Here is an 18,233-nt window from a genome sequence, read left to right on the forward strand (position 1 = left end):
AAGCACTGGGGAGGGACCTCTGCTGCATCCAGTAAGGCAACAATGCATGTACATCTGTCTGTCCCTCTCCCTCTCTAGAAAGTCATCAGGCTTCAATCACGGGGCTCACTCCAGTGACCTAATCTAATCTTAGCCATCCTCCAAATCCCCCTCCTCTATACACTCTTTGGGACTGGGGGTATAGCGCAGAGGTAGAGCACCTGCTTAGCTTGCAAGAGGCCCTGGTTTCCATTCCCAGCACTAAGTAGAAAAAAAAAGCTCCTACCTTCTTTACACATTATCAACCCATTAACATAAGATTTTAGGGAGTTAAAATCCTGTAGAGTTGGGGGGCATAAACCATATTCACCCCATAGTCTGCCCCTTCCCTTTCTGTTCAAAAGGAATATTGCAAGCTATGCAAACAGCCAAGATGCCCTACAACTGACGAATGGATTAAGAAAATGTGGTATTTATACTCAATGGAATATTACTTGGCCATAAAGAAGAATGACACCATGTGGTTTGAAGAAATGGATGCAATTGGAGTACATTAAGTTAAATGAAGTTAGCCAGTCTCAGAAAGACAAAGGCTACATTTTTTCTCTCATATGTGAAAGATAGATCCAACTACAAATACAAGCAATATTAAGAAAAACAGGTCTTGCTAAGGGGAGATCACTAATGGGAGAGGGAGGATAAAAGAAGGGAATAAGAAGGTGAATATGGTTGATGTACTTTCTATACAAGAATGAATATAGAATTTTTAAACCTGTTGAAATCACCATAAGAACAGACTAAAGTAGAAAGGAGAAAAATGAAGGGGATGAACAAATTCAGTTTATAATACATATATACATGGAAATATCACAAGGAAACTCCCTGTATAGCCATCTTAAACAAACAAAAATATCTTTTTTCAAAAACAGAGGACAGGAAGGTAAAACAGATCCTGTCTGGGAGTTGGTACAAGTGGGAGAGGGGATGATATAAGCAAAGGATGTAGGGAGGTGAATATGGTGGAGATATTATGTACCCATGTATGAAAATGGAAAAATGAGCCCTGTTGAAACTATTCCAGGAATTGGGGGAGGGAGGATAAAGGAGAATGATGGAGGGGTGAAATCAACTATGATTTGTTGTAAGAACTTTTGTAAATGTCACAAGTACCCCAAATACTACAATAATATAACAAAAAAGAAAATAAATTTTAAATTAAAGAAAAAGGTACGGCATTGGGTACAGAGTAGAAGGATGCAAACTCTGGCCCTGTGAAGTGCTGGGTTCCAGTCCCAGACAGGCGTCCAGATGCTCTGAGCTCCCATGAGATCATCTGAGAGAAGTGACAAGGGATGTTTCAAGGGTTTTTTGTAAAGAAGAAAGGAGGAAACACCTGAGCAGCACCTGGCCATCCATGTGTCTCAGAATCTCCCACTAATTCTGACCTCATTTATCATTTTTTAACAGGGACTGACTAGCCTCACCACCCTTCACGTCACACCAGATAAAAACTGATGGAGGGGCCAGTTAGGAGCAAATGGAAACCTGACAGCATGACTTTGGTGAGGGCAGGGGCTGATAAGTGGGCAGGGAGTGACTTCTGATCTCTCCTAAGCTCCCCACAGCCTCTGGGTTTGGAAGCCGGAAGGATTGGCAATGGGTAGAGGAAGGCTGGGCCAAGTGCATCAGCCATCTGGAGCAGCAGCTATTCTGGGCCCCTAAGCTGAAGAAACAGGGGGCATGCCTCCAGGGCCCTGGAAGGGAAGGTGCTGAGAGTTGGGGCAGGTGGAGGTGGCGACTTCCTGGGTTGAGAGCAGGTGGGCCCTCCCCCAGAAAGGTAATCAGCATTTGCTGGCTTCTGGGAGCTGTCCCCCTGAAGCCACCCGCCACCACAGTGCCCCCTCCCCAAGCCAACCCAAGACAGGAGCAGGACACACTGGTAGCTCCCTCTGCCACCCACCTATGGGATAGAAGTGGGGCTACTTTCTCTCACATCAAATGCCCTCCCCCTGGCAGACTTTGAGGACAATGTCATGCCCATCTCTGCCTTTCCTCACTCATGCCTGGACTGCTAGGTGTGCCTGTGTGTATATGGCATCTGAGTGTCCAGAGCTGAGAGCTGAATGCAGGTGAGAAGTGACCAGGGAGAGACAGAGCAGACAGCACTGTGCAGTTCCCCTCTTCATCCCATCCCAGCCCCTGTCCTTACGCATTTAGGACTGTGGATCCAAGACAGAGCCTGAGGGCACCCTCCATATTCATTTGAGATCTGCCTTGTAATCAGCATTGCCTGGAATCAGGAAATAAGCCTGGCACCAGTGGCTCATGCCTGTAATCCTAGCTACTCAGGAGGCAGAGATCAGGGTTCAAATCCAGCTCCGGGCAAATAGTTCATGAGATAATACATTGAAAAAACCCTTCACAAAAAAGGGCTGGTGGAGTGGCTCGAGTGGTAGAATGCCTGCCTAGCAAGCATGAGGCCCTAAGTTTAGACCCCAATACTGCCAAAAACTAAATAAAGACCCTGACTTATCTCTGAAGCATGATGCATGTCACTATGTCACTGACTTAAAATGTACACATGTAGGTCTGTCCTCTCCCTCTGACTGACCAGTGTAATCACTGCCAGCCTCCTTGACCCCAGCTGAGGATGTCTGCTAAGTGCCACAGATGCTGGAGTGTCAACACACAGCCTGTGATCATGACACAGCTGCTGTATTCTCTGGTTTTGTTTGTTTGTTTTGGGCAGTACCAGGGTTTGAACTCAGGGCCTTTGCACTTGCTAGGAAGTCTCTCTATCACTTGAGCCATGCCCTCACCAACCACCCTTTCCTCTGATTTTAATACAAACATGCGCATGTATTCATATCACCCAGGACTGTGTCTATTTTAAGGTAGAGGCTCTGTCCTTAGGAGCAGAATGCTTCTGTCTCCCATTCCAGAAGATTCTTTTGTGTTTAGTTATTCATCATAGGTGAAAACACTGTCTCCTCCACTGCCCCATCTAGCAGCGTGGTCTCTCCATGGCTGAGCAGAGTTCAAGACATTACTAAGACACGACTCCCTTTTTCCTTTAGAAGGGGAGATGTTAACATTGATTGTGTCCACTGCACACTTTGTCACCTTGTCCTGTGACAGTCCCTGCTCAAAATGTGCACACACACGTTGAAAGGTGTTCGAAACTTGGGCCCCAGACCTGGCAGGATTGTGCCTCCGGGCGGCACAAGGCCAGGGCTGAGTTGAGGGTTCAGAGTACCAGAGACCAGTACAGGGTTTTACTCTGCTGCCCTTTTCCTGTCCCTGGACCCCATCCAGGATCCCAAATTCCATCAGTCACCTGACTCCTCTGGCTCCTTTCAGCTATACCAGCGTCTTACCTCTTCTATGTCTGTGATGGCCTTGACAGGTATGAGGAGTGTGGTGAGCTGTTTTGTGAATATCCCATGGTGAGGATTTGCTTCGTGTTTTCTTATGGTTAGACTGGGATCTTGGGTTACTGGAAGGAAAACCACAGAAGTAATAAAGTGTCATCATAAGATATCAAGGATGCCTTGCTGTCACCATGACATCACTGATGGTGTTGACTTTGATGGCCTGGCTGGGAAGACTTTGCCAGTGTCCCTATTGGAGAGGGGACACTGCTTCCCCTTTCCAGAAGGTACCACACACAGTGCACACTGAACAGATGAAGGGCTATACCCACCTCGTTAAGGACAGAGAATCAATGTATGTTAGTTTTGGTACAGATTTGTCTATTTCCTTTATCAACTACTTATTAAAATCACTGTGGATGTATGGACATTTGCTTATATTCTGAGCTATAACACAATTGTACTTTACTAATTTTCTTGCTCAAAAGGTCCTCACTTTGAACTTGGGAGCTTGTACTTGGTTCCTATAGCCCTTTGACATGTATCATCATTTGTCATTTGTTTGTCGTTTTCTGAAATCCCTTACTTCCCAGCACTGAATGAAATATTGAAAAGCACTGACTCCTTACTTGGGCACACGAATTAACTAAAAAGAGGAGAAGCTTGGCGTCCCTGCCTCCATTTTGTATCTGTCTTTGCTCTGAGCCATTCTTTCTGCAGTCACTTTGAGATCACCTTGGATTCCAGAAAGGACAGAACTGATAACATCTTTATAACAAGGGACTGAAACTTCCCATAAGGAACAGTGGAGACTTGCAGGACAGACACCCCTCCAAATGAGGACAATGACCTATGAGGCTGCACCCTGGAGCAGGAGCAGTCATCTCATGAGAACCAGACTGCTCCCCTCAAGTGATGACAGTGATGATATCTTCTCTAGAACTCCTCTGGGATCCCTCGGACTGAGATCATAGTCAACCATGTGAGAATCAACTAAAGTCAGGTCTTTTCTGAAAAAAGAAGTTAATGTGTGGATGCCAGCTAACATCACCGAATTGCTGCCTTCATGCTTTGTGAAACGTTGCTTGACCTTGCAAGGTTCTGCAGTCAAAGAGCTATCTACCACCAGATGCCCTAATCTCAAACTTCTTAATGAATAAAATGTCATCCCCTGTCCCCTATCTTCAGGGAACCTTGAGAAATCACTTTCTCACTGAACTGTAAAAATGTCACTGGTTGGTAACCTTGCCCTTACCCCCAAACAATAGCTAGCTGCAAGTGTTGTGAGTTCAAGCATGGCCCAGTCCTCGTGAGGGACAGGGAATTGTGTCAGGATATAATCTGGGTGGACTTCCCATCCAGGTGTGTTCTGCCTATCAGACTCTGGGGTGTGGCTGCACCCTTCTGCAGAAGTAAACTTTTCTTTTTTGCCTTGCTGAGCAACTCCGAGTGCTTCCTTTGATCATCATTTGGGAACAGCATTTCTAACAATCAAAACACACCTGTGACTGGGACTGTTTAACTATGCATACCTTTGTCCCCTGTCCCCAGTTCTTTGTCTACCTAAACCTATATCTCATGTCTGTACCCCAAAGATGGCTGAAGATGGACTGAGTGCTTACTCTGCCTCTTCCATGGCATGTCCTGAGCCGTGTAATAAATCTCCTTTCTCTGCCTTCACCAGGCCTCTTTATTTGGCATTTAGGGGTGGGTGGCTGGACCTGGTATATGGAACCTCAGGAGTTTGGACGTTGGGTCCAAAACTCCAGTTTCAATGCTACAAGATGCCCTTGTTTCATCCTGCATGTTCTCTACTTAACCCTAGAATCTACCAGTTCTCCAAGGAGACCTGGTCTGAGTCATATTAGAACCAAGACGTGGGCACTGAGTGTGCTTAATGCTCTCAGCACATTTTTGCTCCTGGGTCCCCTTAGAAGACAGAGCAAGGAAGTGTGTGCCCGTACTGACCCATGCACACGCTGCTCCACGTACATGACTCACATTTGTTCATCCATCTGTAGGTGCCTTGTACATTGCTTATTCCTATAAAACCCTTCTCTGCTTTTAGCAAACTGAAATTTTAATGGGACCATGTTCTTCAATTATTTACTGAAACATCATGCCATGAAAGCTCACACTGTGTGTTTAATGTCTCTTATCCCCATGAGAGAAGGGACTGTGCCTGAATCCATTCAGCCCACACAGCCCTAGGCTCAGCCCCAAAGGCTGCTTTGTCAATGACCACTGTCTGTTGGTCAATGATGTCTAAGTCCTTATTCTTAGACATGGAACAGCAGAGAGATGACCCAGCCAGAACAAGGGCTGAGTACACAGAGATTTTACTGGTAGATTCAAGGTTGATTTGAATTGAAATTAGGGGAATTTGGGGAGAAAAAGGAGACGATAACCCACACTCCCTGTATCCCACTGGCTTTAACTGTGACCCGCAGGCATCAGATGAAAGTGGTCACTGTGACAGATGGTCAATTTGCTTCACAATACTATACCCAAAAGACTTAACTATGGCACATGTGGCTTTAGGCAGGTGTCAGGGTCAAGAGCAGATTTGGGCCCCAGTGGGGGAGTTTGATGCTATGACTGAGAGAAACCCAAGGGCAGTGCAGAGAGATATTTTAGGGCAGAGGTCAAGCCACACACCACAGCACAATGAAGTTTGCTTCATGTTTTTTATATAAATCACACAGAGTCAAATGACACAAGAAAACATCCAAGCAAACAGTAGGCTTCTGAAATTGTGCTCTGTGACCCTGAGAAGGGCTGGGGTCCCTCACCAACCCCCACATCCTACACTGGCCCCCTGGACATTCTGAGGACTGTGGCCTCTTTCTCAGTGTCAAGGAGAGAAAGTGTGAGCCACCACTCGAGGAAGGGAAGGAAAAGCCCAAGAGAGGCTGTGACATTGGCAGAGGAAGCTGGGGACAGCCCTGCATAGGGAGAAGCAACCGCCCATCTAGCACTGGTGTGGAGACAGAGCAGGGTAGGCTTCTGTGCTCAGAGACAGACTTCAGAACATACTGTCGTCTGTCTGCTTCAGGTTTCAAGGCCAGGGGACCAGGCCTGCCTTTCCCCATGGAGTGAGTATGCTCCAAGAGGGGCCTGGAGCAGTCCTTCAGCCCACCCAGGCCAAATCCTCCTGAGGAACCAAAGATGTGGGCCCAGGTGAGTGTGCACCTGAGATGGGGGTGTGCTGTGCACATGGTGTGTGAATGTTAGTGGACCTGGTGTGTGCGTGAGGGTTAGTGCACGGGAATGAAAGTAGGAGTGGGTATACAAACGTGTGAGCATGGATAAGTATGTGTGTGTGAGTGTGTGCCCATCCTAACCATCTGGGAATTGTCATGCACATTTAAGCACAAAATTATAACCATTTAAAGATCTTAATTCTTTTTTTTTTTTTTTTGGTAAGATGGAGTTTGAACTCAGGGCTTGCAAAGCAGGTGCTCTACCACTTGAGCCACAACTCCAGTCCATTTTGCTCTGGTTATTTTCGAGATGGGATCTTGTGAACTATTTACCCAGTGCTGGCCTCGAACAACAATTCTCTTGATCTCAGCCTCTCAAGTAGCTGGGATTACAGGCATGAGCCACCGGTGCCTGGAGACTTTATTTTTTATTCTAGCATCAGGGAAGACTTCATTATTCCGTGAAATGGAACAAGTGCTGCCACAAGTTAAGCAGAAGAGGTTGATTTTATAGACTGAAAAAAGCAGAAAGGAAGGACAAAAAGCAAGCTGGTCATTTCAAAGTTACTTTCCTTGTAAGATGGAAGGCAGAACGAGAGCAAAATGACTGATTGGCCAACCTTGGGTCACTCAGGTCCCGATTTTGTGAGGATTGCAGCAGAGGGACTTCATCTTGCTAACTGGCATTGGTCTGTCTAGGAGATTAGCCCATCTCTCATGTCTCCTGGCTTCCAGCTGGTAACCGAGGACCTTCAGTGTGGGTAACTCCATTTTGATTACCTGTGTGGAGCTTACCACAGGAGTGTTATCCAAAACAATAGCCACCTTTTATTTTTATTTGACAACACAGAACATAGAAGCTTAGAGCGATTGTCAGGTCATCACATCCAAGGAGGGGAAGCTGTTTCCAGTGGAGGGAGAAGCCAGCAATGAGGGTCAGGCCATGGCTGGTGATTGTGGGGTTGAGGGACACTGGCCAGGGTCAGGATTTCAAGCTGGAAAATCCCATTCTTGGACACTCAAGGATGTCTAGATATTAAGCATTGCAGCTCAGGAAGCCTTGGCAGTACCCAAGGGACAATCACATGGTCTGAATTCATCTACTCTTTATTCTTTCAACTCTTGTCTACTATCTCGCCATTGCCAAGCCTCAGGATTCCAGAAGCAAATAAGATGGTGCCCATCTCCTCCAGGGCCATCCAGTCTGCTGAAGAACAAAGAGGCTTGCTATGTAGTTTGCATCTAGAATGTCCCCCTAAAGTTCCATGGGTCAAAGACCTATGGTGCTGTTGGGAGGTGGTAGAACCTTTAGGGAGTGGAGCCTAGTGGAAGGAAGTTAAATCATTGAACCTAGGGATTTGAAGGGGATATTGAGAAAGCCCAGCCCCTTTCCCCTGACCCCTCTCTTTCTTGTTTCCCAGCCATCATGAGTGAGCGCCTTCCTTCGCCACATAGTCTCCACAATGATGGACCTGCTAACCACAGGCCCAAAGCAACAGAGACAACCAGCCATGTACCAAAACCTCTGAAACCATGAATCCATGAACCCAAATAAACCTTTCCTCCTCCTAAGGTGAGCTATCTCAGGTGTTTGTTACTGTAACAGAAAGCTGGCTAACACAAGGTTGGAACAGTCTAGTTAAGCATCTTCCTACTATATTAAGGTTTTACAGGGAAACAGAACCAACAGGATGTGTATATATATAGACAGAGTTGTTAAGGAGTTGGCTTGTGCAATTGTGGGACTAGCAAATCTCAAATCTATAGGGCAGGCTGGCAGCCGGAAGACCCAGGAAGAGCCCAGCTGCAGCTTCAGTCCAAAGACAGCCTGGAGACAGAATTCCTTCCTCGCTGGAGGACCCCAGCCTTTCCTCTTAAGGCCTTCAACAGGTTGTATGAGGCCCGCTATGTAATGGAGGGTCATCTGTTCTACTCAAAGTCAAAAATTAAAGGTTATCTCACCTTAAGATAATGCTTAGAAATAACTAGACTGGCGTTTGATCAATATCTGGCCACAGTAGCCCGGCCAAGTTGACACATGAAATTAACCCACTGCTGTGATGAAAATAAGTCCCATGAAGCAGAGTGTGGACACAAAGACAGGAAAGGCCACATGACTCAGGTGCTGGGGTTGGAGCATGGGCTCCTTGGGTCACACCTGGCCATGGGTGGCCAAGGGGGCAGGAGCAGAGGGCAAGTGGTGCTGAGACAGCCATGGTGACAGCAGTCCAGAGAGGGGTACCAAGGGAGGGGAGGTGACCGGCCCCTGGAGTACTTCATCTTGAGATGCACAGGGGCAGGGAACCCAAGGTCAATGCAGGCTGCGAGGTGGAGGACAACACAGGTTAAAGAATCCAGCATAGGCTGGGTGTGTTGGCACATGTCTGTAATAATCTCAGGTATTCTGGAGGCAGAAGTAGGAGGATCAGACCAGACACAGACAGAAAGCAAAAGACCCTACCTGAAAAATAACTAAAGCAAAAAGGGCTGGAGGCATAGCTCAAGTGGTAGAGTACCTGCCTAGCAACCACAAGGGCATGAGTTCAAAGCCCACTACAGCCAAAAAATACCCAGCAAGGCTCCACTCCTCCTTGGGCACACATGTGGCCTCTAATTAGACTTTTAGGAAGTTGAAGGTCACTGAGCTTATAATGTGGCCAGGCAGACTCATTCAGATGCCACCTGTGCCCTGCCACCTTGGCCCAGGCCCAAGGCCATTGGTCTCTCCAAAGCTCAGTTGTGTAGTGGGATCCATGATATCATGTCAGGGGGCACAGGGACAATTAAAGAATCATCTGCCATGGTCCCTGGCTCATGGCCTGCTGTGTCCCCAAACAACACTTCTGGCAGCAAAGCCAGTATGTCCAGTATGGCTGCCAAGTCACTTCTGCCCATTGCCCCAAGAGTCCACATTATAGAAGGCATCCTGGGAAGCCTATTCTGCTATTTACTATCCCCGTCACCAAGAGTGCAGAGCACAGGCAAAGAACACAGAAGGTAGAGCATCTTATAATCTGGGGCCAAGCATGGTGGCCTCCTTCCTCATGTCCCAGGCTCTGCACTGGGACAGAGCTCGGCACCAGCTACATGCACCACAGCTATTTGTGACACTGACATATATTAAACAAGTGTGCTAGAAATGTCTTAGCCATTTGGGAAACTCACATTGCAAGAAGGGCCTGGAGAGCCAGGGAGGGCTGCACCAGGTCAGTCTGTGATCTCCCCTCAAACCCAGCCCCGGGATGTGTTTGAAGACTGCCTGGTGACAGGGAAGTATAAAAATATGGGTAGATAATCTCCTTCCTGAAATATCATCAGATACCCAAATTGCCATCCTGGGACAGAGAATCTCAGAAGCTCCTGCAGTAGCAGGAGAGGCATCTGAGAAATGCCTCCTGATTCTCCTACACCATATGGTCCTGGTAATTAGCCCAGCCAAGCATGACGCCCCTCCCCGCAAGTTGGTGACATGACGCAAGAGAAACCAGCAGGAAATTCCAGTTTATTTTGACTTGAAGCACACGCAGCTACATATGGTTTTAATAAGCCTTGAATTAGCAATCTCTTTGGCTCCAGAATTGTTTCGAGGGTAGGCTGCTCTGGCCTTTTCTGAAGGTGGGATTGAAGCAGTTTTGCTCAAGTCCCTGACCATTTTAGGTCACCACAATGTCCCACACGCAGCTCCCTTGGGCTGTGACTAGAAGTGCCGCCCTGGAGGGAGGCCTCTAGTGGGATGCCACTAGGCTCTGCCCCAGGTCACATCTTCACTAGCATGTTTTTCACCCCAAAAAGATTCATCAAGTCTACAGATGACGTGCAGTAAGACCATTTAAGGTAGAGTAAAAATCTAAATTAATCTTGCCAGGTTGGACAAATCCCAAGACAGAATCTGTGAGTGGGGACTGGCGGTATGGCCCAAGTGGTAGCATGCCTGTCTAGCAAGCACAAGGCTCTGAGTTCAAATCCCAGTACATCAGAAAAGAAGAAAAAAATCTATGAGAGAAAATTATGAGGGTTTAGATGGGGATCAGGAATTTGTCTCCAGAAAGCAGTGTTTGAAATAAGCCTGAGGTGAGTGGTGGTGGATTTAAGAGAAGCCCTGACCAGGGCCTCAGTTCTTGTTTGGGCAGCCCCCATATGGGGTGTTTCTTTCTGGGCACTATTGCCTCTAAGAGCTAAATCAAGAGGAGGACTGAAAAAAGGATAGTTGAAAGGTTGTAAACACTTCCTCATCTAAGAACCAACAAAAGCCTGTGTCCTAGCAATTCGGGAGGCAGATATAGGGATGATGGCAGTTTGAGGCCAGCCCAGAGAAAAAATGCTACTAAAATCCCATCTCAACAAATAAGCTGATGCAAACCTGTAATCCCAGCTACACAGGAGCATAGGTAGGAGGATTGCAGTCCAAGACCACCCCCCAGGCAAAAAGGTAAGACCCTATCTAAACAATAACTAAAGCAGAAAATGGCTGTGGTGTGGCTCAAGTGGTAGGGCATAGAGTCTTGGTCTTATAAGACCCAAGTACTGCCATGAAAAGAAGAAGAAGAGCTGGTGCTGGTGGCTCACGCCTGAAATCCTAGCTACTAAGGATGGTTCGAAGCCAGCCCAGGCAAATAGCTCACGAGACCCTATCTAGAGAAAACCTATCATGAAAAAGGGGTGGTGGAGTGGCTCAGGGTGTAGGCCCTGAGTTCAAACTGTAATACTGCCATGAAAAGAAGAAGAACCAACAAAAAAAAAAAAGAAAACCTGAGGCCCTAGGGGGTTCATCCAACTTCCTTCCTCCTGTTGTTGATGTCTGGCAAAAGGAAATGTCACTTCTAGTGGACCCATTGGCTGGTCTATTGGTGACATGTAGCACAAAGATGGAGGGGGGATCTTTGGAGAAACTCCTGGGTCTTTGGAGAAGAAGCTGGGGTCTGTGGGAACACATGTCAGAGTTAGGGACAGTGAGAAGAGCTTCTGTTGTTCTGTGGTTGTGTCCTAGCCCCACAATTCACCTGTCAGAGCTCTGGGAAAGCCGGGAGTGCTTCCCAAAATTCTGTTTCCTCCTCTATACTGTGACATCTGAAGAACACTGTGAAGGTAGAAAAACCAAAGAAAAGCTAACAGAACACTTTCTTGAATTCGCCCAGAAAATTGAAGAGAAGGAAACAGTTCCTAGTTTATTCTACGAGTCCATTGTTATCCTCATGTCAAAGCCAAGCAATGACATCATTAAAAAGAGAATGATGGAGCCCAGCACCAGTGGCTCACACTTGTGATCCTAGCTACTCAGGAGGCAAAGATCAGGAAGATCATGGTTCAAAGCCAGCCTGGAAAAACAGTTCATGAGACCCTATCTTGAAAAAACCCAACATAAAACAGGGCTGGTGGAGTGGCTCAAGGTGTAGGTCTTGAGTTCAAGCCCCAGTACTGCAAAAAAAAAAAAAAAGAAAGAAAGAAAGAAAGAAAAGAAAAAAGAAAGAAGAAATGATGGATCCATATTCCTTACAAGTATAGAGGCAAAAATCCTAAATAAAAACTAACAAGTCAAGTCTAATAGATGCTAAGAGGATTCTGCGTTGTGACCAACAGGGAATAAACACATTAAAAATCAGTCAATATGACATATCATGTTACTAGAATGAAAGGGGAAACCCAACGTGATCATCTCAGTTGATACAGAAAAAGCATTTGACAAAATCCAAAAGCCTTTTAGATAATATCATTCAATAAAGTAGGAATGGAGGGACGTCCCTCCACACAATAAAGGGCACCTCTGAAAACACCACAACTAGCTTTGTACTCAGTGGTGAGAGACAAAAAGATTGTCCCCAAGGCTGTGGTAGCACTTTCATCATTACTACTCAACACTATGTTGAAAAGTTACAGCCAGAACATTCAAGTCAGAAAAGAAATGGGAGCTTTTTCCAACTGGAAAGCTTTCTATTTGAAGACATGATCTTATACATAGAAAAAAAACAGAGATTAAAATAGAAACCTAAACAGATTCAGCAAAATGGCAGGATTCAAACTCAACACACAAAACTCAGTTGTAGGATCTGATCGCTGAGCATGGTGACACATGCCTGTCATCTCAGCTTTATGCAGGATCCTGAGATCAGGAGAATCACGCTTCCAGGTCAGCTCAGCAAAAAAAAAAAGGTCATGAGACCCCCATCTCAACAGAAAAAAGTTGGGTATGGTGGCACACACCTGTCATCCCAGCAACTTGGGAAGCCTAAAGTAGCAGGATCACGGTCAAGGCTGACCTGGACAAAAAGGGAGACCTCATCTCCAAAATAACCAGAGCAAAAAGGGCTGAGGGCATGGCTTGAGTAGTAGAGCACCTACTTAGCAAGTGAGAGGCCCTGAGTTCAAACCCCAGTACCACCACAACCAAAAAAAAAAAGAAAATCAGTCATATTTCTATGCACGAGTGTAGTAAAACAAGTCAAATTATAATAGCACCAAAATGCTAAGGAATAAATTTAACCAAGGAGGACAAGATCAAAGCAGTGTAAACTATAAAATGTTGCTAAAATTAACAACTACCTGAATAAATTGGAACACATCTCATTGAGTAACTGATGGGGGTTGAACTAGCCAATGTAAAGTAGACTCACAGCAGGATACATTGAGAAACCCCTCTGAACACTGACTTAAATATTAATAGTGAAAGACAGGACTGTGAAGTAGGTACAATGTTGGCGAGCACTTGTAGGAGGGGAGGTGAATGGAGGAGATGAAAATGGAAGAATATGGTGGATGGACTTCATATACTTACATGAAATAGAACAAAGAAACCTCTTGCAATTGCTTTAAGTGGGGAGGGGAGGCGGGCCGAAGGGGAGAGATGGTGGAATGTATAACCAATGTACGATGTAAGCCTAATTGGAATTGTCACAATGAATCCCCCTGTACAGTGAATATATGCTAATAAAAATGGGGGGAGAAGACATCTTGTGTTCACGGATACAAAGACTTAACAATGAGATCTGTGCAAGCCTTATCAAATTTTCAGTGTCCTTTTACTGAAGACACAGAAAATAATCATTTCAAAATTTATATGACATTGCCAAAAATGCTGAATGACTAAAACAATCTTGAGGAGTAGGGGAGATCTCCTGATTTTAAAATTTACTGGAAAGGAATACAATTATCTGTTTGCAAACTGGCTAATTTTATGCTATGTGAATTTCACCTCAATTAAAAAAAAAAAAGGAAGGCAGCCAGAGCAACACAGATCACCCCAGTGTCCAGAGCAGAGTTGGCTGCAAGTAGCTTGTGGGGTCGGGGAGCCTCTTCCCAGGCTGTCTGGGATCTGTGTGGAGGTAGCAAGTGACCTGGTTGAGCAGAACACAGAAGGCTGCCTCACAGAAGATGTCCCGTGGTGGACTTCATGAGGAAAGAGCTTCCAGAGCACAGGGTGGACACAGCTGGACAATTGGAGCCTCAGAGAGCCTTGCTCTCTACTGTGTAGTCCAGGACAAGGGACAATGGGTGTCCTGGAAGACTACTGGAAACACAGAATCCTAAGCCCTTGTCCAGATTCATTGCAGGGAAATCATGAGTGATAATGAGGCAGACTAGGAACAGGGAAAGTACTCAAACCAGGTCATAGGGAACAGGTGGCCTCCTCGCAGATGGCATCATGGGATAACAGATAGTCTAGCTCTACCAGGACAGCCCCAAATTTCCCCTTATGAAATAACATTTTCATCTGGAACCAAACTGGGGTGTGAGTGCAAAGGTCCCTAATTATAGCTCATTGAATTCACATGTGCTGTCAATCAATCTGTCAATCACCAAAAGCCACTCCTAATACCACCCAGATCTGTGCCCCTCTACTCAACCCCTGTAGGGCGTAAACACCCATCCAAACCAAGGCACCGGAGCTCTTGAGCTACAGGTGCTGCACTAAAGCCACCTTGCTCAGAGCCCGTCCCTCCTTCTTCTTTGGGGAGTATACTTTCCTGCTTTCACTCTCTCTCAATAAAATTCTGCTATGACTTTTCAATCTATGTATCTCCATCCAATTCTTTGTTTAGAACACCAAGGATCTGAGATCCTCTCAACCAGGGTCTTCTAAGACCACCCACCAGTAACAATAATATCATCAAGAAATCTTCATGAATATTAAAGTTGTTTAAATATCGCTGAGAAAACAAGATACAATGTGGCTCTGTGTTCTTAACTGATCTCTAAGACAGCCCGTCCTTGGGAGTGAGCAGGGAGGGGAGTGATCCCCCTGCTGAACCACAGAGAATGTGTTCCCAGGTATGCATCTGGCCAACATTTGCCTTTCGTTGCAAATGCATTTATTACACGGCTTGAAACACCAAAATGAACACATTCTGAAACATGAAGGTATTCAAATCATTTTCCCAATACTTGAAAAATTGAGAAATAATAGAAAGGCTGAACAAAATAAACATGTCAATCATAATCCCACTTCCAGGAGATAACCAGTATTAATATATCCACTCCACCGATGTCCTACACAGTCTGAAGTCGGGTGGATGATGGACCCCTTAGAGCGTGGTGACCAAAGTGTGTCCCATGCACCAAAAAAACTGAAGGGCTTCCACAAAGACTCTCTCTCTCTCTCTCTCTCTCTCTCTCTCTCTCTCTCTCTCTCTCGCTCACTCTCACTCTTGTGCTCACTCTCTTTCCTGGTGATCCTATTATATGGGTGGAGCACAGATGGATCATGGTGGCATTGCTTTAAGGACATTCTACCATAGGACTAGAACACAGATGGCTGGAGAAAATATTTAGGGCTTTAGGTCAAGTATTTAAGCCAGGTTGAGTTAAAAATTGACTTATTTTGAACACATGAGTCTATGTTTAGCTTCTGAGAAAAGATGACAAGAATGTAGAATTACCCTTATCATATTCAGGGCACTAATAAAGATTCCAACATCAACTTTAAGAATTCAGAACCAGTTGTCTTTAAAGGATTTTTAAGCTTGGGATACCTTAAAGCCTTTCCCTTTTTATTCATCTCAGAATAATCTGTAACCATCTCAGGTTATGGATTTCCAGGACTTTGCACCCGTGGGAAAAAGAGGTGCCAGGCAGCTATGACTCAGTTGTCCCCCATGGTCACGTCTCACATCGGAGGAAGGTGTGTGGGGCTCTCTTGATGTCTTATCGACAGTATGTTCTGTCACCCTACTGCAATCAACATACAGAACCACTCCACCACCACAAAGCCACCCCATGCTGCCTTTCACGGGGACACCTACCACCTGTGATACCATCCCCAGCTTCCAGCAGCCACAAATCTGTTCTGCACTTCTAAGCTTTTTTTTCATTTCAAAGATGTTATATAAAGAGAAAAAGACAGCAGGTAATCTTGTAAGACTGGCTATTTGTAGCACCGTAATATTCTTCAAATCATCCACTGTGTTGTAGAACCAATGGTTTGTTCCTTTTCATACCTGAGTAGGATTCCATTGTGTGGATGTGTCACAGTTTATGTTACAGTTTAATCAGTCCCCTGTTGACATTCTGACAGTCACATAAATATGTTCAGGTTGTTTCCAGTTTGGGGCCACTACAAATAAAGGTGCCATGACTGTTCACCTGTAACTAACTGTGTGGGCATAACTTGTCATTTCTCTAGAATGCCCAAGAGCACAATTGTTGGGTTGCATTAGTTTTTAAAGAAATCACCAAACTGTATTCATGAGGGCCATACCATTTTTTACCTTCTGTTATGGTTTGAATATGAAAAGTCCCTCTGGGACTCATGTGTTGATCACTGGCTCCCCAGCTGGTGGAGTTATGTTGGGATATTCTGGAAATTTTAGGAGGCAGAGCAGAGCTGGAGGAAGTAGGTCCCTGGGGTGTCCTTGGGGGCTGAGATTTGTCCCAGCCCTCTTTCTGTCCTTCTCCCCTCTGCTGTCCTTACCACCGTGAAATGAGCAACTCTGCTCTGCTGTGCCCTCCGGGCTACTAATATAGAAGTGTTGATCCCGAGTTCATGTCCTGCCATAGTGGATGATTGAAGACACCGGACCAGGAGTTAAGAGTAAAACAAGCACAAAGTTTATTGAAAGGACAGCAAATCACCATGATGGATGGGACTTAGTGGAAGAGCTAAGCCAAAGAAAGACTGAGGTCTAGGAGATGAGAAGGGCACTAACTGGCTTAGGTCCGACTATTCTACCTCCAAACCATATTTGTGATGGTTGGTGCCCAGTCAACTTCTCATTAATCTGACCACCTGTCCATCCCTCCCCTTATTGAACTGGACATTCCAGGAGGGTCTGGTCAGCTCATCCTGGCCTTAGAGATCTGTCCAACTCATCCTGGTCTTGGGACCCACCACCCACCTTGTGCAGCTGCATCTTGTTATTTTGATAAGGGTCTTCGTATTTCTCTGGGAAGCCTGTTGTTTCCTACACCTCTTTAGATATCTGCTTTTAAAGTGCCTCTCTCATCCAAAATGGAGTCACCTCTGTCATTGCTCCCCTTGCACTGTAATGGATGGAAACCTCTGATACCATGAGGAAAATAAGACTTTTCTCCCCTAAGTTTTTTTCTCAGATGTTTTGTCACAGTGGTGACAAGTTTGACTAACACACATTCTCACCAGAAATGTAGGAGACATCCGTTTTCTCAGCCTCCTGTAGTGAGGTCTCACGGATGGCTGGGGAGATGTTTCTTGCTTCTATTTGGGGGAAGAGACTTCTGGAAAATTCAGCTTCTGAAATTCGTGAGTTCCAACTAAAGCAATTGGCAGAGGGAAAGCTATAGCTTTAAGATGCACATAAGAAAAACAAAAAAGATCTAAAGTCAGTCATCTAAATTTCCCCTGGAAGAAGCCAGAGTAAGCAAATCAAGTTAGACCCAAGGCTGGTAAAAGTTAGACCAGAAATAAGCAAAATGGAAAATGGGAAAACAATAGAAAAATACACAAAATCAAAAACTGGTTCTTTGAAAAGTTCAATAAAATGGACAAATCTCCAGCCACGGAAAAAAGTAAAAGAAAAAAGATACAAGATTTTTTTTTATTAGCATTTCATAGTTCCACAGGAGGATAGATACACTGTGATATTTGCGTATGTGCTTTCAATGTATCTTAAGTAGATTCAGCACCTCCATCCTGTTCAACATACAAGTTGTTCCTGGGCATTGGTGGCTCACGCCTGTAATCCCAGCCGCTCAGGAGACAGAGATTGGGAGGATTGCAGTTTGAAGCCAGCCTGGGAAAATAGTTCACAAGACCCTATCTCAAAAAAGCCCTTCACAAAAAAAAGGGCTAGTGGAGCAGCTCAAGGTGTAGGCTCTGAGTTCAAGATCCAGTACTACAAAAGAAAGAAGAAAGAAAGAAAGGAGAGAGAGAGAGAGAGAGAGAGAGAGAGAGAGAGAGAGAGAGAGAGAGAGAGAGAGAGAAAGAAAGAAAGAAAGAAAGAAAGAAAGAAAGAAAGAAAGAAAGAAAGAAAGAAAGAAAGAAAGAGAGAAAGAAAGAAAGAAAGAAAATCAACCACGACAGTTTCTGGTGAGGCTACAGAATACAGAAGAGGAATTCCCATTCGTGACTGGGAGAAATGCAAATGGTCCAGCCATTTTGGTTGAGTGTGGTGTTTTCACTAGAGTCTTGCCATGTGCTTCTAAGGAATTTTTAACATATTTGAAAATGTCTATCCACAAAAATCCTGCCTACAAATATTTACAGAAACCTTGT

Source organism: Castor canadensis, chromosome 2 (genome assembly GCF_047511655.1).
Source record: "Castor canadensis chromosome 2, mCasCan1.hap1v2, whole genome shotgun sequence".
In the NCBI taxonomy this organism is placed as follows: domain Eukaryota; kingdom Metazoa; phylum Chordata; class Mammalia; order Rodentia; family Castoridae; genus Castor; species Castor canadensis.